The sequence below is a fragment of the Eublepharis macularius genome, chromosome 6 (assembly GCF_028583425.1).
Source record: "Eublepharis macularius isolate TG4126 chromosome 6, MPM_Emac_v1.0, whole genome shotgun sequence".
NCBI lineage: Eukaryota > Metazoa > Chordata > Lepidosauria > Squamata > Eublepharidae > Eublepharis > Eublepharis macularius.
In genome coordinates, this window is record NC_072795.1 from 13367988 (window position 1) to 13391810 (window position 23823).

The following is a 23823-nucleotide window of genomic DNA, read 5'->3' on the forward strand; positions in this document are numbered from 1 at the left end:
CTAATGTGGCACCCAGCATCACCTCTTGGGGAGACTCCCTATATAAGGCTACAGTCAGGCTCGAGCCGGTGTGGGGTCAGCTTCTTTGCAGTTTTGTCCATCAGTCTGAGTCCTGGAATCTTTTTTCCTGACCCTTGGACTGCCTTGAACTATGCCTCCGAAAGATGTTTCCTGACCTTTAATTTTGGACTGTGACACTGGAACCACTGCTGTGGGAAATCCTATTGTTGCTGGGGCTTACCTCCTGCCTGAAGAGATGGACACTGTGTGTCATGTGGTTGGGATGTTAATAAGGACTCTGCTGGTTTGACTCCCACTACTCCCATGAGCTCAGCAGGTGGCCTTGGGCAAGCCACTCCTCTCAGCCCCAGCTCCCCAGCTGTATTGTGGGGATAATAATAACACTGAGTTTGTTAACTGCTCTGAATGGGGCACTCATCGGTCTAAAAGAATGGTACATAAGCATAGTTATTATTATTAAAATTGATTTCAAGGCTTCCCTGTGTGTTGTTTTACCAAGCTAAAACAGCTCCAGAAAGCCACTATTAACCCATTAGGGAAACTTACATGTAGCCTATTAGTACATGTAAGTTTCCTGTGGCAATTGGCAAAGGCAAGAGCCAGGTAGACCCAGAGTCTGCAGCAGGACTAGATGTATTGTTGAAGGTTTTCACGGCCGGAGAACGACAGTTGTTGTGGATTTTCCAGGCTGTATAGCCATGGTCTTGGCATTGTAGTTCCTGATGTTTCACCAGCAGCTGTGACTGGCATCTTCAGAGGTGTAGCACCAAAAGACAGAGATCTCGCAGTGTCACAGTGTGGAAAAGAAGTTGGCAGGTAATTTATATCTACTCAGGATGGTGGGGTTGGGCTGAGTCATCCTGTAAGAGTTTCCCAGGGTGTGAAATGCTAATGGAGGGAGGCTTCACTGTATTCTGAGGAGGTTCTTTTGCATATGGATTGGTGCTTGATATGCTAATCTTCTCTGCAGGGTTATTGTCGGGTATAGAGTATTTTGTTAGCCTGGTGTTTTTCAGGACTGGAAACCATGCTCTATTCATTCTTAAAGTCTCTTCTTTCCTGTTGAAATTGTGCTTATGCTTATGAATTTCAATGGCTTCCCTGTGCAATCTAACGAAGTACTTGGAAGTGTTGTTCAGTATTTTAGTGTCCTGGAATAGGATACTGTGTCCTGTTTGAGTTAGGCTATGTTCAGCCACTGCTTATTTTTCCGGATGGCCAAGTCTGCAGTGTCTTTCATGTTCTTTTATTCTTGTCTGGATGCTACGCTTTGTGGTCCCGATGTAAACTTGTCCACAGCAGCAGGGTATGCGGTATACTCCTGCAGAGGTGAGGGGGTCTCTACTGTCTTTTGCTGATCGTAGCATCTGTTGAATTAGGACTAGGACCAGATGTGTTAAGGATTAAGACTAGATGTGTTAATTTCCCCCAACCATACATTCCTGAGAGTAGCAGCTCTAGTAAGTTGCATGACCACCATTCCCTCCTTCATAATTGGAATGTCCTGGAACATTCTGTTGCATCCCAGCTCCTCAGTGGATGCAGGTGTGACAGATAGCAGTTGGTCTTTGGCCATATATATGTCTAGCAGCTATGAGGACAGAGTATGGTATTTATTCCACAGTAATGAATCTTGCATAGAAAAACAAAAGTAGATCACCTTTCTCAAAATACCGATTTGCATACCTCACATACAAATTTTCAAAGTGGGGAGGGTAACAATTCCTTTAAATTTCCTGGCTAATAGGACTGAGTAAAATAATATGTGTACAAAATAAAATTGACCAAAGGCAACGATGCCTTCCCCCTTCTTGCTTATGCATAACAGGATCTCACAAGCATTCAACACCTCTCCAGGGTACTGAATTGGAGGGGGTCGTGTAAGGGAGAGAATCACAATGAACGATGCAGCAGGCTGTTCCTCACTGTTTTTGTGGCCACTAGGCAGGAAGAGTCTGGTGTGTCATCCACATGAAAGCATGTGGGAAGCAGCAGTGCCTTGGAGCCTCTGGTGCATTGACGCATGGCAAATTATCAGAGACAGGAGTATGTAACACCATCTAGCCAGGGACAGAAGGGCTGTGATTCTGGATGGATGCAGTAGCTGCCTTGCATCATTGGGAGGCAGAGCAGATCAGCAGGAAAAGAAAGGACCTTTCCATACCCATAGCATAAATATATCCAAGAGAGGCTGTTCTTCTATGGTAGAGCTGCCCTTTGGTTCCCACCTCTAGTGACCCAGAGCTCAGGTTGTGCTCAAACATACATTAATACAGCAGATACTGCACTTTGTAGCTTCATCCAGAGAAGGCAGACTTATTCCCATTCAAAAGTGACAAGCATATCAGCCTAGGCTAGCCTGATCTCATCAGATTTTGGAAGCTTAAGCAGGGTTAGCTGTGGTTAGTACTTACATGGGAAACCACCAATGTTACCAGTCAGACGCCCTCCTCATACTGCAAAGGGCAGTTTATAGATATGGAATGTCATAAACTCCTTCCAATTGTCCTAGACACTACCTGGCCCCAGGCAAGAGGATGCCTGCCAGCTGGCCTGGCGGCTGGAAAGTTACCAAGCCATATGTCATAGGGGGCATGACTGATTGATGGCCCCCATGCCCCGGAGAGCAGCAGAGATAATAAGGCTACCTGAGAGACACCTCCCCACCTAATCTCATCAATGCCTTCTTCCACCTTTCCTCTCCCACTTACCTAATCAGGCTGTTCAGCACATCTGAGAGCCTTCCTGTCCGGTACTTCCCAGTTCATCAAGCAATATTTTTACCTATAGTCCATCCCAGATAGTCACATCAGACCTTTCCCAATTTTTGTCCTACCTCTGGATAAGCCATTGAGACATTGTTTTGGGAGCAAGACGTCAGCTTTGCTCCAGGGTACATTTTGCCCTATAAATGGGCAGCGTGGCCACATATGTCTTGGTACTTACTCAAGCACCATCTCTGCATTTGGGCTTCTTCTCTCCATGAAACACTGGCTGATTCCGCACACATTGGATAATGCTCTTCCAATCCTCTTTATAGATCATTTGGAACGGATTTTTTTGTGTGCAGAACAAAAAATCCACCTCAAACGATTGATAAAGTGCATTGAAAGCGCATTATCCAATGTGTGCAGAATCAGCCACTGACTGTTTTTCTGATCCTCCGTGGACCTTCTCTTCCTCTTCAAGACTGGTAATTATCTCCCTTCCCCCGAAATTGCTTTCCCCATTTCCTCAATGTTTTCCTAGTTAGCTCTGTGTGTAGGCTGTGTATTTTCCGTCTACTTGCCTTTTTATTGCTCTGTCAATAAACAAACCTTTCCTTTAGAACATCTGCCTATTTATTTGAGAGTTCTCTAAGGGAGTGAACCTGATACACATAGGTGCAGATTTCCCAGTTACCCCCTCTCACTGCATCTCAATGCTAATTTCTCCTATTCAGAAGGAGACTCCTCCCCGCCCCATTTGGGTAACATATCACGGCCAGTCTTTCCTTCTGTGACTGACAAAATCTCACATAAAGGTCTTGAGAATCTCACATAAAGGGCTTTCACATTTCTGACTACCATATCACAGCCTGCCTGCCCCCAGGAATTTTCACATGAACACATAGAAACATTGAGCAGGAATACACACCAAAGGTCATTTAGTCCAACCCCTTGCACAATGCAGGAAATTCAGAGCTACCTCGCCCCCCTCACCTGTGACCCCTGCTCTGTCCCCAGAGGAACACAAAAAACCTCCAGGATCCGCAGCCAATTTGGCCTAGAGGAAAATTCCTTCCTGACCCCCAACGTGGTGATCACCATTACCCTGAGGTTATAAGAAAGAGCCACAAGAGCCAAGCACCGGCCCATCCTTTTATGCCCTCCTTCTCCCGATCTGCACACATTCATTTTGAGTGATAGAATCGTCATTGTTGTCTTCTAGCCTCTTTCTAAATGCCTCCAAGGAAGGAGAAACCACCACCTCCCAAGGATGTCCCAAGGAACCACTCTGACTGTCAGGAAGTTTAACCTAATGTTTAGCTGAAAACTCTTTTTGCTTTAATTTTAACCCTTTGTTACTTGTCTGGGGCAACAGAAAACAACTCTCCTCCATCCTCTATGTGACAGCCCTTCACGTATTCAAGGGCTTGAGTCGTCTCCTCTCCAGGTTAAACATACCCAGCTCCTGCAACTTTTCCTCGTAAGACGTGGTCTCCAGATCCTCCTTTGGACAGGTTGCAGCTTGTCAACATCCTTCTCAAATTGTGGTGCTCAAAACTGAACGCAGTACTCCAAGTGAGGCCCTTATTCTGAATTGGACTACTGGTCTAGCTATTACCTGATTTCTATTAACTGGAGATGGCAAGAATTGAACCTGGGACCTTCTGCCTGCCAAGCAGATGCTCTGTCGCTGAGCCACAGCCCCTCCTCTATTGTCTACTCATACTGGTAGTAGCTCTCCAGGGTGTCAGGTATCACGTCATCTACTAATATCTGATTCTTTTGTTAACTGGAAATGCCAGATGCAATGTACTGCATGTTGCCTTAGGGTTAAACGTGGGGCTTTCGAGGTCTGTGATTTTGGAACTTCCAGTGTGTAATCTGTCTGAAAAAGCAGCTATGGGAGGATTTGGATTGGAGCTAATGCTCTGGAAAACTGGGATTTAATTATCTCCTACCCACTCACCCCGGAGTCCCAACATTTCAAGTGCAGATTTCGTATCTGGAGTTCCACGGGCAGATGTTGGCCCTCAATATTGGCAAAAGTGTGCAAGACACAAGATGGATTCAAAATAGTAAAGAGTCCAGCAGCACCTTTAAGACTAACCAACTTTATTGTAGCATAAAGTTTCTCACACACTCTGATGATATAATGGTTCATTCTGAAAAAGAAATATAAGGATGCCATTTTAGACCGTCTCTTTGGAGTCTATATTTAGAAGTTACTTACCATTGTTCCATGGAAGACTAAATGAAGATCTATTTATGACAAACCTGTAAAAAGGAAAAAGAAGCAGACATTGTTTATTACAAGATAAGACTTACCTGCTGCCATGTACCGTAGTTCTATACATCCGTGGACTGTTGATGGCAAAAGATTATTAAAGTACATATTCATGAATTTTATCTTGAATGTACAGTTTTAAATTGATGGAATTGGATAGGACTTTTGTATGTGTCTTATAACACAGATAATTGACTGTTTATCGGATAATTATTTTTTTAATTATTTTTTATTTTTATTGTGGAAAAATTAAAAGATAGGGCAAAAGAGAGAAAGTACAACATAACAGAAAGACAACTACAAAGAGCCAAGAATGACCTACATAACAGTTTACAGAGTAAAAGCAGTAGAGAAACATAATAGGCATATTATTAATCCATTACAGTTTTTCACCTACAACACTTCCTCCTTTGTTATCAATCAGCTTGTGGTCTCATTAGCATCTTTTTTCCATGCCTCATCTTCTTGGTATCGCAAAACCTTATTCTTAAAAATCAAATTCACAAATCATTAGTTCATTCTTCTTGGTCCCTTGTAGATAATCCATAAAGGGTTTCCAATTTGCAATGAATATGGAGAGTGTTTGTCTCTAATTAACGTTGTACGTTTGGCCATCTTATCTAAGTCCATCATCTTTCCAATCCAATCTTCCAATGAAGGTAGATCCTTGCGCTTCCATTTTTGAGCATATAAAAGTCGTGCCGCTGTTACCATATATAAAATTAAAATACCATAGTCTTTTTCCAATTTGTTATCCATAATTCGCATAATTTTTGACAAATAGAACTCTGTCTTAAACTATAAGTTAACCTTCAAGATTTTCTGCATTGACATATGTACTTGTAAGCGAAATTTTTTCGCTTTGTTGCAAGTCCACCAAAGATGATAAAATGTCCCTTCTTGTTGTTCACATTTCCAACATTTATTTGAGACACCTTTAGACATTTTTGTAATTTTCTCTCGAGACATATGCCACCGATGCATCATTTTGTAAAAATTCTCTTTGAGAGTGGAACACAAAGTAAATTTGAGGCTCTTGACCCACATATTTTCCCATTGATCCATTTGTATATTATACCCAAAATTCTTTTCCCCTTTTGTCATACATTGTTTGACAGATTCTTCTTCTGTATCAAATTTCAACAACAATCTATACATTTTCTTAATTATATTACCATCATTTGTACATATTTCTTTTTCAACATCTGTCCTCTCTGGTTGAAATCCCCATTCTTTTTTATCCAATTTGAACTTTTCTAACAATTGCACATAAAAGAACCATTGACATAACCTTTAGCTAGTAATTCTTCCCTTGTCTTCAATTTATACTCCTCTTCCAGAAAGTCTCCATAAGTCAACCAGTCCTGTTTTGTTATCATTTCCTTTCCTTATAGAAAGGATAATTATTTATTGTATGCACTAGACACTTTATTAATTTACTACACTTAATCCAATAACCTTACCAATTGAATATCGTTGTCTTTGATGATTATTGTATATCCTAGGTGGTGGATTTCCCCCCCGGATTATTCATCCTAGTTTTCCCCAAGGTGTCTCTCATTTTTCTTGTCTTTTCTTGGGGCCGGGCTGATCCTGGCTAGCCCAACAGGGGAGTTTACTGGCCCAGGGGACAGCGATTGGTTTACTGGGGCTCCACTGGTGGCTTTAATGGCCAGTCCTGCCCTGTCTTAATTTGTAATCAGACACTCCAAACATCCCACATGGCACATTTCATTAAGCAAATCTGCATCTCAGAGTGGTGTACATGAGAGCCCATGAATAAGCTCAGTGTACTGAACTTCCTCAGCAAGTGGCCGGCTTAATTTCTTCTCATTTCTAATTTCAATCAGGTGGACAGGATAATCCATTCACCTTGCTTTGGGAGGAGGAAAAAAATATTGCTTCAACCAAATAGCAATTCACAAGAAGCTTTAATTGACTTTCTCTCATTCCAAGTTGACATACTGGTAAATAACAGCCATTCATCATGGTATTATGTATCCATAATTAAAAATTAGGAGGTAATTTCTTCCAAAAGCGGAATTGGTCCATACACTCTTGTGAAAACGACACCATTAATTTCTCTATCAGTGACCCAAAAAAACACTTAGACTTGGGGGGGGGGGCGTTCCTTGCTTAATGTTCCTCCCCCCCTCCCCCATGACTCCTTGGCTTTTGTTCCTCCCCCTCTCTCCTGAGCCCCATTTAATTTATTTCCATTGTTAATTTTAACGAGGGAGGTTTTATTATTATAAACAGTTGTGTGTGCGTGTGTTGTAGAAATGGTTTTCATTAGTGTGTGTGCACACCCCGAAGCATCTCAAATGCAAAAGGGAGATTTTGAAAATAAAATGTTATTAGTGTTGTTATTATCTTAAATCAACCCCTCCAGCTAAATTAAAGCAAGCAAATCCATAGTCCGAGCCTCTGTGAATTCATCACCACAAAAGCTTCAGTTTCTGCACCAGGGAGCTTTAGATTCTGCGACTGGAATTTATCATACATTCAAAGTATCTCTTGCATCTTCCTCACCCCTTTATTCCCAAATCAGGGAAGATGACCTCTTTAAACAGTCTGAGTACCTGGGGGGAAACTCTTTCAGAAATGAGTCCACTCATATATATATGGTTTATGATACCCCTCTTGGTGGGTGACTGGATCCGTCTTCATAGATCCAGAGGAGTTAGTTAGTCTGTAGTTGCAAAATAGTAAAGAAGAGTCCTGCAGCACCTTTCAGACTAACCAACTTTATTGTAGCATAAGCTTTCGAGAACCACTGCTCTCTTCTTCAGATGCACAAGAGCTGGAGAAATCCAGCCAAAGGGTGCTTCCGCTATGCCCAGACACCCCTGTTTTGCCCCCATCATAACCCGTTTACGAGGATCTGGCTGAGACAGCACTGAGTTTGGAACTGCCAGCCCCAGCTATTTGCGAATTTCAGTTCCATCTCCCAACACTCACGCACATACACACACCCCACACCCCAGGGGGAGAGAGAGGTGTGATAAAATCTGACGGCTTGCTGCTCCTTAGGCATGAAGCAAAATTGTTCCTGGGAGCGTTTGCATTCTAAAATTCAATTCCATTCACGTTGTTGGCATGATCGAGCCAAGGGTAGTGCCAAAGCAAATACAGTCACAGCCAAGTATTTTCCCAAGCTCAGATAGGTGCAAAGAGCCATTTCCATGGCCTAAATAGCTCCCAGTGCTCTGTTCAGCTTTTGGAGATGTTCAAAGTTGGGGAGGGGAGACAAGATGACTGTACGGATGCCGTCTGCAGCTGGTCTGCTCCCATATGCCCAAGGTTTCCGGTGGGTAGCAGTGTTGGTCTGTGGTAAAGGAGCAACATTTGGGTCCAGTAGCATCTTAAGACCAACTAGATTCCCAAGGGGTGAGCTTTCAAGAGTCAATACAATATTTGTCAGATACAAGGAGTGGGAAAGGGTAGGGATCTTTATAATCAAGGCACGGTGGCAGAGCCGTATCTTGGGTTGCCAGCACCTGGGGCAGCCCAAATCCAGGGGCGCCCCTGTCCCCACACATGAGTGAGTGATGATGTCACTTCTGTGACATCATCACGCAGGGCGCCCGCCCTCCAGGAGTGTGCCCGCCATTCCAGCTGCTGCGGCTCTCCCAGCCCTGCTATGCAGCTGCCCGCACTGCTGCCGGACGGCCGAGAGTATGTGGCAAGCCAGCCGCCCCGTCAGCATGGCAGGCATCCAGCACAGTGCAGGCGGCCTCCCAGCCCTCCCTCGCAGTCACACATGCTGCCACTGGAGGGCCAGGAGCGCGCGGCGAGCTAGCTGCCCCATCAGCACGGCAGGCATCCAGCACTGCGCAGCTGCCTGCACTGCCACTGGAGGGCTGCTCTCGGTGCACTCTGTTTGGCGGTGCCTGGGGCAAGCGACCCCCCCACCCACCCCCTAAAAACAGCCCAGCAGAGTGGGAGGGAATTTTGCAAATTTGGGCGTCAAGAAGTTAGCTATAATACATGTTGTGGTTATCTTGGTAGAGCCTGGGTGCTAAGTGCAGAAAATTAGCATCTGTAGTGCAAGAAAAATCCAATGTGCAGATGGTGCCCTTACCCTCTCAGCGGCTGCGGGGAGTACCTGACACCTTTCAGATGTTTTCGCATGGCACTCCCAGAGCAGCAGGATGAAATCACTTCCGGGAGTGACATCATCGTGCAGGCCCTGGGAGCGCTCCCAGGCTTTGTGCTGGGCACATTTGAGCCTCCAAACACGGGCCCATTCCCACTCCTTTTCCCTCACCAGCCAGGTGAGTGAGGGAGGAGGCTGGGTACAGGGGGAGATTCCCTGCCCCCACAGGGGGACCTGCAACCCTAGTCCGGATTCAACCCTGGGGTAGGGGTCAATTGTTCTGAATTTGCAAATAAATTCAATTTCAGCAGTCTCGTGTTGTAATTTTTCTTTCCTTTGCAGCTTCAAAACTTTTGGCCAACTCAAACAAATCATCCTGCACCAATCTTGCAAAGGAGGGAGAGGGGAGACCGGTTCCTCTCTCCCTGGTTCCAGGCATGCCAGTTCCAGGCATTGGAGGCCTGGCATAGAGATGCCAGACCCCGGCCAGGGGTGGGGGATCCCCTTCCCCCCCATGCCTCTCCTGCTTACCTGGTCAGAGAGGGGAGTGCACCTTCCATGCACGCTCCCCTGCGGCACTGCATGCTCCCATGAGCTGCAGCCACCTAGATTGGGCCTGTTTTGGCCCAGTTCAGGCCCAGATTGGGGCCGCTGTGGAGCACAGGAGTTCTCCTGCCCTCCACAGTGGCCCAAAATGCGCCCGTTTTGGCCAAGATCGGGTTTGTTTGGGGCCCATTTTGGCGCCGATCGGGCCCGTTTTGAACCACTGTGGAGCATGGGAGCGCTCCTGCGCTTTGCAGTGGCCTGAAATGAGCCTGGTTTTGCCTGGATCGAGCCCGTTTTGGGCTGCTGAGGAGTGCAGGAGCACTCCCGCAGTCCGCAGCAGCTCAAAACGGATCTGATCCACGCCAAAATGAGCCTGAAACAAACTCAATCTGGGCCAAAGGGGGCATGTTTGGGGCCACTGTGGAGGGCAGGAGCACTTCTGCGCTCCGCAGGGGCCCCAATCTGGGCCCCTGTGGAGTGTGGGCACGCTCCCAGGGAATGCATGATGATGTCACTTCCCGGAAGTGATGTCATCGTGCTTGCGGGAGTGCGCGTGCACTTTGTGCATGCGCCCCCCCCCCCTGCACAGGTAAGTGCCAGGCCCCAATTCCCCCGCTGGGAGGTTGAGGGGGCCTGGCAACCCTATTTGGGCAGAGAGTGTCCAGGGCATCTCCTCTGCCTACCACCAGTGCCCCCTGCTCAGTCCTCCTTTCCCACTCCTCCGCCCCCTGCCTATCTGTCTGTTGCCTGCTTGCCAGCCTTCTCAATACCAGTACCCACGGTTGTCCACACTGCCACAATTTCCCTTTGACTGACACCAACAGGCAGTGCATGCGGCCGGGAATGCTGCTACTGTGACTTCCAGGAGCACTATTCCATGAATGACTTTGTAGCAGAGGGTCCCACCGAAAGCCCTGGAGCCTAGCGGCTGCCCCACTTCAGGGTATGCTTGCTGATGCCAGCCCTGGGGAAAATACACAAAAACGTGTCTGTCAAGAGGCTTGTGGAGGAAAGAGAAGGCCTTTGTGCACTTTACGACTCTTTCCCAAGCCTACAGGGCCATTCCCAGGAAACAGCGCCCCATTGGGACAGGAAAGAGATGCAGAGTGGATCCCATACTGTGGACCTTGTCCATATCACCTCGAATTTGTTGTGCACTGTGAGGAGGATCTGCACAACTGCTCCCATGCTGCTAAAGGCATCATTGGCAAGGACTCTATTTTTCAGCCTTCCAGGTCTCTGTTTTTCCACCCTGCCCTGCTTCTGCCCACATCCTCAATGTTCTTTCTCCATCATGGCACTTTTTTGGATCTCCGCTCTACCACGCATGAACTCATGAAGCTGCCGTATAGTGATTCAGCCCCTTGGTCCATGAAGTATTGCCTGCTTGGACTGGCAGCGGCTCTCCAGGGTCTCAGGCTCAGGTCTTTCACATCACCTACTATCTGATCTTTTACACTGGAGATGCCGGGGACTGAACCTGGGACCTTCTGCGTGCCAAGCAGATGCTCTATTGCTGAGCCACAGCCCTTCATTGTACTTGTCCATTGACAACTACATCTCTGGCCAATCTGCCTATTTTGTAGCAATATTAAGAGAAATTCTCTGAATTCCTCTCTACCCAGTTTCAGAATTTCACTCTATAAATGCTCAGAGGCAGGTGATATCTCCGCTACGAGGAGAAATCAAAGAGGAAGGAAAGATTAATCGCTCTTATAAAACAGGAAAATGTGAACAATATGACACAATGGCTACATTGGTGAATTTCGGAAAGTGGATTTTTGAAAAATAAATTCCCCTCCCCATAACATCTCCAGTATTTTCTAAACTGGGTTGTATCTCACAAGATTGTACTTTGGCACGAACCTGAGCCAAGCTTCTCACCTCACTCCCTTATTGGTTGATACCTGTGCTTAATGAAGTCCTGGCAGAACAGCGTCCATATCTGTGCCCAACCTCTTATTACACTTACCACATGCCCGCTTATGGCAGCCAATCTCCCAGCAATCGTGTTTGATGCCTGCTGCCCCTCCAAGAGGCAGCAGAAGAAAAATAAAGGGAAAAAATTGCCAGGCTCTGCACTGGTACATCACCTCAAAGTACAAACCCAGAAGTGACATCAGGTAGATCTAGGCATCGCCATACACTCTATGGTAAAACCTTAGCATTTACCATAGACTTTCTGGCAATGCCTACAGCTTCCCACTGTCATTTCCAGGTTGTACTAGGAGGCGATGTAGTGACATTGGCAACATCACATACACATCATGTCCCCTCCCCCCACCCTCCTGCTAGTTGCCAGGCCAGCCTCAGCCTGGCAATCCTATCTCCTCTCTAGGCTTCACTAAGGGCCAAAATATGCATTACGTATAATACAAGTTGAGCCACAAGTGCTTGACTCAATTCTCCCTTGCAGCTTTTGGGAAGGCTGGGCTGGGCACAAATATGGAGAGCCAGTTTGGTACAGTGATTAAGAGCAGCAGGACTCTAATCTGGACAGCCAGGTTTGATTCCTCACTCTTCCAGTTGAAGCCAACTGGATGACCTTGGGACAGTCACAGCTCTCTCAGAGCTCTCTCAGCCCTACCCACCTCACAGGGTGATTGTCGTGAGAAGAAGAAGAATACACTTTGTCAGGGGTTGTGGCACACCCCCTGATATCACCTATCCTGGCTGTTTTTGACCCAATCCTGGCCATTCAGGGCCTTTCAGGGCCGAAATTGGGCCCAAAATGGCAAAAGGGCTGAAAATGGCCGAAAAGTGGGCCAAAATGGTCAGGATCTGGCCGCTGCTGAGTGGGAGAGTGATCCACCACACATCAGAGGCCCGATCTGGGCCGTTTCGGACCCAATCCAGGCCGAAACGGGCCCAAAATGGTCGAGAGTCAGGTGGGCGGGGCCACCTGACATGTGACCTCTTTGGGGAACTGCCAGAACTGTGTTCCTGCGCATTCCTCCTAGAAAAGAGCCCTGCACTTTGTAAACTGCTCTGAGTGGGAGTTTAGTTGTCCTGAAGGGTGGTATAGAAATCAAATGTTGTTGTTGTTGTTGTTGTTGTTAAGGGTTAGTCTCCACGTGAACCTTTGACCGAGAGTCAGGTTACGCACCTGTGACCCAACTCGTGTCACGCATCATGTGTATTTTGGCCATAAGAGGGCTTCATCCCCCTTCCGAGGCCTGTAGCTTCTCCCACCAGCAGCACAAACAGCTAGGGTTGTTGTTTTCACCCTCGGCCTACATTCCTCAGAGATTGTTGGCTCTGCCGCAGCTGCAGGAGCAGCAGCCGTGTTATCTCAGCCAGACTGGCTCTCTGTGAGTCAGCATTCATTCGCCTTCTGCTGGAGAGAAGCCAGGTTCCGAGCAAATGATTTCCAATACTTGGGGCTTGTGGTCAGGCTGTGTGTCGAGAGGATTAATGACAAAAGCTTTTGTTGGAGTTGGAGTGGGTGGGGGGGGGGAGAGATTGAAAGGATCTGGATCTAATTAAAAATAATATGAAGAAATTTTGCAGCGCAGGAATGTTTTTGTACTAGGTCTGACCGAGATGTCTATCCGACAGAGTCTCCAGTCTCTGATGGTGAGAAGCACTAGAGGTTTCTGGCTGAAGATGTAAGAACTTGTTGGGCAGAGAAGGAATAGGGCCTGTATAGGGAAAATGCATTCCGAATAGCCTGGCACATTGGCTGGCTTTGCATTATGAAAGCACTGGCATTTAGGCTGGAAAAAAGACCATAGTGTTGTCAGCATATCGAAAGCTGCATGAAACAAGTTTCAGTGACCATAGCATGTGTATACACCGGATACCTCCTATTATCGCCTTAGATAAACAAGTCTGGCAGGTTTTGTTTCAAAAACCTGCAAAGTCTGTTTAAGCAGAGTGGGATCAAAGGAACTCATTTGTACACCAAGAGGATAGAAATGCTTCTGTTGTGCGGATTTCAGTGTTGTTAAAACCTATTCTCCCTCTCTCTCTCCACCCTTTTAAAAAGACTTCTATGACTCACAGCAATGTACTAAACCTTGCATTGATGTGTCAGGGAACTGAACTTTTCTGACAAGCTCTTTAGAAACTTGGGGGGAGAAAGAGATGTTTTGTAGCCTTTTTAGATTAAAATGACCAGGACATAGGTGAGTCATCAGCTTCTGTTAACAGATGCTGACCAGGGCTGTCTATCTTTTGTTTATAGATAATAATTTTAAGAACACGGTTGAAATTTCCGGAGGTGGGGGTGGTGAGTCCGCTTGTGAATGTCAGCTTAAACTAAAGTTCTGGGTGATGATGGCTGAGTAACACCAATACATTCCCCAAAAACTAGACCTAGCAGACAGCAAGGTCAGGAATATCTCTTGGTCCCCCTACAGAGGCAGGGGATCCCCCGCTTTCACCCTCTGCCCCCCCACCCACACTCACCTGACCGGTGGAGGGGGAAAGGCACAGGAATGGACCTCTCAGGTATGCCCCAGGGGCAGCGTAACGATGTCACTCCCAGGAGTGATCTCATTGCACCGCCCCAAGAGCATTCTCGCGCTTCGTTGAAAAACCGTTTTGGCCTCAAACAGGCCCGTTTTAGCCCATTTGAGGCCAAAATCAGCCCATGGCAAAGTATACGCATGCCCTTGTGCCTGTGCAATGACATCCCTTCGGGTGCATTGGTACATACGTGGAAAGCGCACATGTGAGGAGGATCGTGGGAAGGCCTGAAAGGTAAGCAGCGAGTTCCCTGCCTCCCACCAGGAGGCTATGGGGACCTGGTAATTCTAGCATAACCAGGTGCATGAGCCAAAGGACAAGAGTTGAAGGACCCTTGGCTCACAACCTGAGCGATCCAGGCTAATGACGCCAGTAGCAGTCCAGGATGTTGAACCATTGTACTGTACATATTTTTGTTTATCTACCAGTTTAAAACCCTGATTTGGATAGCCCAGGCAAGGCTGCTCATCATATCTTGGAAGCTAAGAAGGGTCAGCACTTGGATGGCAGACCACCAAGGAAGACTCTGCAGAGGAAGGCAATGGCAAACCCCCTCTGCTTCTCACTTGCCTTGACAGCCCCAGCTGGAGTCACCGTAAGTCAGCTGTGACTTGATGGCACTTTACACACACACCTGTTTAAAACTCTGCCCAGGCAAGCCTGATCTCCTCAGATCTTGGGAGTTAAGCAGGGTCGGCCTTGGTTATTAATTGGATGGGGGACCTCCAAGGGAGACCTTGGTTGCTTGCTATGCAGAACCAAGCAATGGTAAACCACCTCTGTTGTCAATGGCCTTGAAAACCCCAGCAGGGGTCACCGTAAGTCAGCTATGATTTGACAGCACTTACCACCACCGCCACTTGTTTAAAAGGCATATCTGCATCTAGTCTTTAAGCCACTTTGAGCTCCTAGATTGTGGGAGGAAAACATGGTATAAATGCTTAAATAAAGAAATACAAATAAATAAATAATTTGCAGATGAAAATGAAGTGCTTTAATCTGCAGTTGCATTATAACAACAACAACAATAACAATAACAACAACAGTATTATACACCACCCTTTTGGACAGATTAGTGCCCACTCAGAGCAGTGAACAAAGTCAGTGTTATGATTATCCCCACAATCCAGCTGGGGAGCTGGGGCTGAGTGGCTTGCCCAAGGCCTCCTGCAGATCTCATGGCAGGTGTGGGAGTCGAACCAGGAGGGTGCTGTTTCACAACTCAACCATTTAACCACTATGGTACAGCAGCCCCTATATAGTTGAGGCATGTCCACTTTTTAACATTCTGCCATGACACAACATGACAATTCTATTCCTTGTCACATTTATGCCCTGAGCACATTTATGCCCCAACCAGGATAGCCTGACCTCGAAAGCTAAGCTGGGTTGACCCTGGTTAGTACTTAGATGGGAGACCATCAAGGAAGTCCAGGGTCACTATGCAGAGGCAGGCAATGGCAAACCATCTCTGTTGGTCTCTTGCTTTGAAAACCTTATGGGGTCATGATTAGAGATGGGCACAAACAGCAATACGAACTGAAAAAAGCCACAGACAGCCCAATCAGCTGTTCATGAACAAGCTGTTGGTGAGGCCCCATTCTTGCTGTTCCTCAAGCCAGACAGTCTGGCACCTGCAATCAATTCCCTTGACAACGGGAGGCAGGGACTGCCTGAACTCTCTCTGAACTCCTGCTGTTGCCCTGGAAACCCCAATCTAAGCCCAATTTAGCTTGATAGGCAGGTCTTCCTTTCAAGTGTGGAGCTCCAAGTTTGTTACAAGGGAGCAAAGAGCAGGGGAGGGAGGGGGGCTCCCAGCTCTGGTTTTGCAGACAGTGAGGGAGAGACAGTTGCTGTTGGCATTTTGAGAGAGAGACAGGGAGAGTGCATTGGAGCTTCAATTCTCTTTGTGTGTGGTGGGATAGGGATCTACCTCTTCAGGTTCCAGGGCTGGTGCCAGGCTCTCGGCCAAGGTATTATTTATTACTGGTACCTTTCCTGCTGCCTGCTCAGGTAAGGTTTCTGGGAGTGGTGCGGTAGGGATCTATCCCTTCAGGTTCCAGTGCTGCTGCCAAGCTCTGGGGCCAAGCTATTATTTATTATTGGTACCTTCCCTACTGTCTGCTCAGGTAGGGTTTCTGGGAATGGCTTGGTAGGGATCTTTATGGCTGGAGGAGGACCTGCTGGCCCCCACAAACAATGAACAACGAACATGTTCGTGAACAGGTCATGTTCATCAATATGCGTTGTTCGTTGTTCGTGGATGGCAATGAACAACGAACACCATGTTCGGAGGGGTTTTATGTTTGTGCCCATGTCTAGTCATGATAAGTCAGTTGACAGCACTTTACACACACACATCACATCACATTTATTTTCTAACTAGTAACTAAGCCCATTTTGGGGGGAAAATACAATGACCTCTAGAAAGGGGAGGGCGGGCAAGTGGTCATTGCCTTCTCCTCCGTGACTGATCCCAGCAAGGTGAAGGGGTACAGGCATTACCTCATGTTCCATGCCTGATCCTGGCTGGGTGAAGGGGTGGGTGGGCATTACCTCATGCTCCGCTCCCAGTCCCAGCCAGTGAAGGGAGAGCGGGCATTGCTTCCTGCTCCATGCCTGATTCCATCTGGGTGAAGAGAGACGGACATTGTTGCCTGTTCTGTGTCTGATCGCAGCTGGATGAAGGGGGAGCATTGCCACCTGCTCTGCTCCTGATCCCGGCTTGGTGAAAGGGGGAGCAGGCATTGCCTACTGCTCCGCACCTGATACCAGCTGAGTGAATGGGGGGGCATTGCCACATGCTCTGCTCCTGATCCCAGCTGGGTGAAGAGGAGTGGGCATTGCTACCTGCTTTGTGCCTGATCTCAGCAGGTTGAAAGTGGCAGGCATTGCTGCCTGCTCTGCTCCATCCTGATCCCAGGTGTGTGAAGGGGGGTGGGCATTGCTGCCTGTTCCACTCCTGATCCCAGCTGGGTGTAGTCCGGGTGTGTGCATTGCCACCTGCTCCGTGCCTGATTTCATCGGGTTGAAGGAGGGAGCAAGCATTTCTCCCTCCTACCTTCCACGGCAGCGGCCTCTGTTGACACACCAGGGTAGGAAGTGAGTTGTCTGGAACATGCTTAGCCTTTTATATAGTAGGATTTGTCCTTCCAGAGGTTGGATCTACACTGGGCAATTCAGTGGTCATCAATCATTCACACATATATTATCAACGTTTGATGCAGCCACACTGGAGGGGGAAGGGAAGAAAAAATATGTACATTTCCTGTGCAAAGGGTCAGACTAGAAGACCCTTGAGGATCCTTCCAGCTCTATTTTTCTATGTTTTGATATCCTCCCATTTGTTTAGAGTTGCATGCCCACTCTCTCTCTCTCTCTCTCTCTCTCTCTCTCTCTCTCTCTCTCAGTTTTGCAAAATACATCTAGCTGCATGCAACAGAAACACAGTCTTAGTTGTACAGAATGTTTTTGTGCTGTTGTTCAGCAATATCCTAAGATGCTGTGCTGACACAGCTCAGGAAGGGTGTCTGCAAAGAGGCCGGTCCCGTCAAATTCCAGCTAATGTTAATTTCCTTCCTCTTGAAATTGGGATTTCCTCCTCCAGCCTCCACACTGAGCATCAACCACTGCTGCCTGTCACTATTTCTTTGGGGTTTTTTTTTTATTGAGGCTGTAGCAAATTACCAACTATACGAACAAAGAATTGGTGCTAACAGAGATGTCATTTTGTAACGACATCCAAAAATTATGTATGAGAGAGGCAAACAATGGCAATACTGGGATGTGCAAAAAGAAGGAAGGGGAAGGCATGCTCTCTCGTGTGTGGATGAGAAAAGCCAGCAAAACACAATTGAAATGCCATCTTGGATTGGTGCTATAAGAATAAAATTGGTTCTAATAGAGATGTTCAAATTGTAAGCAGAGGAGCCTAGTGAGCGCAGCTAAGCCTGTGCGTGTGTGTTATTGAGACAATACACTTACACGGAGCTTGTTTTACTTTAGTAAAGAAAATAAGAGTCTCTCTACATGAGAGGTCTCGGCACGTGTTTGTCCAGTGTAGGGAGACACAATGTTAGCTGGGAAGCGTAGTTTTAAAAGACAGAGCAGGTGGAGATCGCTCTTCAGATGTTTTGTCAATTTCACCTCTCCAGTCTAAAACTGTGTGGGATGGCAACCAGAGGGCAGCAAGGAATGGAAATGGGCTGGAGCTGCCTTCCAGAGCTGGGTTTGGACCTGGAGGGGTTCTAATGTGCTGAAGTTTCCCTTCTGGCACTTTACAGCCCCTTCACACAGCTCCAGTGTATAGCAAAGCCTTTGCCCTGCCTCCGGCTCTGTTGTGTTAAACTACCCTTCCCGGCTACCATTGCATCTCCCAACACATGTTCTTCACATGTAAGATGTCTCGTGTAGAGAGACTCTATGAGTCCTCTTATTTTAGGAACTCCACTTAAGATAGGAAAGAGAAGAGATAGACTCTAATCTATCTATCTAAGCTAGGGTGCTGGTGAATGCCGGAAGCATGTCCTGCCTCCATGGTGGCAAGATGGAGAAGAAGGAAGGTACCAAGTGAAGGTGAAGGAGGAAGTCAGTCCCTGAAAGTTGCAATCTACTCATTACTGGGATAGCTCCAAGATAGCAAAAAGGAAGGATAGACACGTCCTGACATCTCTACCTCTCTGTCTCTATTGTATGTCACCCTCCGTAACTTGAGGCAACATAAAGTCCTTCACTTCTTACCAGGGGTCATTTCATAGAAAAAGAGCTGGAGGAACTCATTAGTATAACTCATTAGCATAACTCATTAGCATATGTCACACCCCTTGACATCACTGGAAGTGTGTCATTAGCATAACTGATTTGCATATACCACACCCCCTGACATCACCTATCCTGGCTGTTTTGGACCCAATCCTGGCCATTCAAGGCCGAAATTGGGCTCAAAATGGCAAAAATGGGCTGAAAATGGCCGAAAAGGGTCCCAAAATGGTCAGGATCGGGCCGCTGCTGAGCAGGAGAGTGATCCACCTCCCATCAGAGGCCCGATCCAGGCCATTTCAGCCCCAATCCAGGCCAAAATGGGCTCAAAATGGCCAAGAGTCAGGTGGGCGGGGCCACCGGACATGTGACCTCTTTGGGGAACTGCCAGAACTGCATTCTTGTATGTTCCCCCTCGAAATGAGCCCTGCTTCTTACACAAAGCAGTGTAAACCCATCAACACCGCTCTAAATCTGGATTCAGCTAATGATGGCATCTTCCAGCCAGTCTCAATGTTCCAGTTCCAGTTCCCTTTGCTACCTTCTAAAAAATTTTCCCTCACAGCTTTGTTGCATATCCTTTGCTAAAGATCATTGGATCTTTAGATAGTGGACCGCTCAGCAGTTAGAACGCGCTGCTTCGAACGGTTCAAAATTCCTCTACATTATTAATTCTCTGTAAAGGCAAAGCTAGTACTAGTTCTCCGCTTAAGCTACCTCAGAGGGTTTGTTGTAAGGGAAAAAATGGCGGACAGGAGGAGGATTTAAGGCACTTTGGGGCAGGGTATAATTGAACTAAAATTCAAAAAGAAAACAATGAGAATAGACCAGGTGTGAGAAGAAACATAAGAAGAGCCTTGCTGAATCAGACTAATTGTCCATCTAGTCCAGCATCCTGCTTCACCAGGTGGCCAACCAGTTGCTAACCAGAAAGGCCACTTGTGATAAAATTTGGTGTAGAGAATTGCCTTGGTGCTGTATAGAACTTTCCCAGACTGTAGAAAAACCAGATTTGCTACTTACAGCAGGTTAGAAATTTGGACCTGAAAAGAAATGGGAAACATTATTATTATAGATAAAGATGTGACAAGGAAAAAAAGGTGATAAATTTTAAATTTTGTTATGGGTTTGATTTGCAGAGGATATAACAATGTTGTTTGTCTTAAAATTTTGACAGGACATATAGATATATTTACTAGTAAATGTTTACTAATTAAATTGGTTAATGGGTAAGTGGGTACTAGATCAAATCAAGCCTGAATTCTCCCTAGAAGCTAAAATGACAAAACTGAGGCTATCGTACTTTGGTCACATTATGAGAAGACAAGATTCTCTGGAAAAGTCAATAATGCCAGGAAAAGTGGAAGGCAGTAGGAAAAGAGGAAGACCTAAAAAAAGATGGCTTGACTCAAAAAAAGAAGCCACGTCCTCCAGTTTGCAGGATCTGAGCAAGTCTGTTAATCATAGGACGTCTGGAGGTCTTTCATTCATAGGGTTGCCGTAGGTCAGAGGCGATTTGATGGCACATAACACACACACAGACACAAATTGGTTAATATTTTTGGATAGATGTGTCAATTTAAAAGTATTTTAATAGATAAGGTAAAATATTTTATAGATGATTTAATAGTGAGATTTAAGAATGAAAAGAAGAAATACCTTTGTTTGGTAGTGTTATATATTTGAAGTTATATTTTAAAAGCAAGAGGGATGTTACATTTTTGATAGTCCTTGTAATGTATATTTTTAATTCTCTATTTGCTCCATTTTTTGTATTCCCCTTTTCCCCTTTTGTACCCCCTTAACTGATCATAAACAAAAAAAGATTTCAAAAAAGAAATTTGGACTGAGGGAGAGATTCTTCCTCTTTCCAACCACTTTACAGGGGTAAATGTTAAGTTAGTTCTTTAAATTATTTCAAAAATTAAATTATTTGAGTGGGATGTATCTGTCATAATCAGAAGGAAATTTGTCACATAGTTTTAAATTTAGAAGGTTTTTTAACAATCAGTTTTGCATAAGTGCAAGCAGATTATGCTGCACAGATAGTCTGAAGCCGAAGAAGCTAGAATTAGGGTGCTGAAAACGTTTGCCATGAACACATTCAATGGTTGAACTTGCTGTGTTTTAAGTTGTTGATCAGAAATAAGCCCATCAGCTGGTCTGTTTGCTTTGTGAATGCTTGCTGAAGAGGTTTGTGTTGGGTTTTTAGAAAACTGTGCATGTGCAAAGGTGCTGCTGACTGAAGCCAATCAACAGCCACTACCTTCACAAGTATTTCTCCCCTGCTCTAATCAAGGTGATTACATTTTGCATTGTGTCTTTGCATCCTGACTCCCTTTTTGCTCCTCCCAACTAGTCACTGTAAGAGTAGGGAATGGGATATGAAATGAATTCGAACAGGGCATTGTTTTTAAAATGCTAGTGGCTGGCTGGAGTTCTCCAGCTGGCTAATGCTTAATGGCCATTTCAGGAATTAGTAGAGAGAACTTAGTGTGGCTGTACACAGAAGGTTGTACTTTGGGAGTCTGTAAAATCACCCACCTTTGTTCAATTTGCTTGAAATTTAGGGGATTAGAGGGAGGGTGGTGTTCTGTGCAATTTTGGTACTGTTAAGTGCAAAAACAGCTGTCCCAGAGCCTTCACCTGGTCCCCTCTCCCCTTCCCCCTTGAAAAGAACAGCCACGAACATCATGAGAATGGAAATAAATGAACAAATTTCAAGTCCAATCTGGCAACTTCCCTACAGAAAATTACCAAATCACATTAAACATTTCCCTCAACAGGCTCCTATTGGGGATCTCTTAGATGACCAACAATACAATTTTATTCAAACACAGAATTTATTTATGACTGATTTATATGTTTTGTGGTGGATTTAATTGCCTACTTCAACAATCATCTGCTGAGTGTAGCAGTCATGCCCCAAGGATGGGGACATTATAACTCAGTCAGACTGCATGAGAATGTGCATGCACAAAAAGCCAGTTCCCTTACCCTGCATGGATAGGAAGGAATACAACAAAGCAGCCTGCCAAACAGGCATGAACAGGTCGACGAATAGTCGAACTAATCATCGAACAGTCGGTTCCCTGTTCGCAACTGGTGGATAGGATGTGAGCCAAACCAGCATGCCTTTGAGGCTTCCTAGTTAGAACTGGGGTGGGGGAAAGGTAGCAACTGTGCATAGCTCCTGCCCGACAGTTTTAAATTCCCACTGTGTTGCTTCCCAGGAAGAAGCAGAGAGATCCCGAGTAATGTATTAGGCAGGTGGTAGGCAGTGAATGGCAGAGAGGACGGGGAATGGAGGAGACAGGTGGCAATATAAGGAGGGGCAGCAGCAGCTGTAGGGAAAGTTGCTGTAGAAATAGCAGTCGCTACCACCAGAACAGCTGCAGTGGTCAGCCTGTTCCATGTTAAAGAGAGAGTGCGTTTGAACGAATGAATGAGAGACAGAGATCTGTGTATCATGAGGCTGTGTGTGAAAGCCTGCTTTACAGGACTCGTTTAAAGATAATGGATATGAATTGCTTTGAACACCTTAAAGGTTAGCACAGATGCTAAGTATTATATGTATGTAAGCAAAATAGAAAAGAGTCCAGTAGCACCTTTAAGACTAACCAACTTTACTGTAGCATAAGCTTTTGAGAATCACAGTTCTCTTCATCAGATGCAGCTGACGAAGAGAACTGTGGTTCTCGAAAGCTTATGCTACAGTAAAGTTGGTTAGACTTAAAGGTGCTACTGGACTCTTTTCTATTTTGCTACTACAGACTAACACGGCTAACTCCTCTGGATGTATGTAAGCATCATCAAATTACAACTGACTTGTGGTGATGCTAGAACGAGGCTTTCAAGGCCAGTGAGAGGCAATGGTGCTCTGCCATTGCCTTCCTCTGCAAAGTGTTCCTCGGTGGCCCCCCTTCAGGTACTGACTCAGCTTAACTTCTGAGGTCTGGAAATTTTAAGCTGGGGCAACTTTGGCACCATGTAGGCTGTACAGGCATACTACTGGAAAAGAACAAGGTCCAGTAGAACCTATAAGATTAACAAAATTTGTGGTAGGGAATGAGCTTTCATGAGTCACAGCTCACTTCTTCAGATACAGCTAGGATGTGAGTCCATCTGTCCTTATATCTTGGAGACTGGAGTGATTTCAGATGCCGAATGACAATAGCAGAGAAATGACAACAGCTAATGAATGACAATAGCAGGCGTGATTGGATAGGGTGGGGAATGCAGAGGGCTAACGGATGTGGAGAAATCAGCATGAAACAGGAATAGAGGAGAGCATGAAACGAAATACAAACCAAAGTTGGTCACGAACTGGGCCTGTTCATGATTCACGAACCAGCAGTTTGTGGGAGCTCATTTCTCACAAACCATGACGAATTTTAGTCCGGTTCATTAGGTTCAAATTTCCATTCGTCAATGCAGACAGCCTGGCACTGATCAATCAATCTTCCTAGGCAAGGTGGGGGAGGGGAATGGGCTCTCTGCAGACCTTCTGCTGACCTGGAAGTGATGTTTTCACGAACCAATCGAATCGGTTCATGTACCAGGGCAAGTTTGTGAAAGTTCGTGGTTCATGGTTCTTGAAACGTGATGAACCATGAACTGCATGGTTCAGAATTTTCTTGGTTCATGCCCATCTCTAGACAAGAAGCCTAGATCTCGACTCAGTCCAGGTGGATGCATTGTCTTGAGCTTCATTATCAGTTGCAATTCAGCAGACTCTCTTTCTAATTTCCCTTTGAAATTCCTCTACAGGATAACTGTTACTTTTAGGTCAGCAAGTGAATGTCCTGGAAGGTTCAAATGTTCCCCCAGTGGTTTTTAAATGTTGTGGTTTCACATATTGTGCTTGCTAGCAATTTAGATCCCTGTGAAGCTACACATTGTCTGCAGTTATTCAGCCTCCCAGTTCTGTTCCTCTC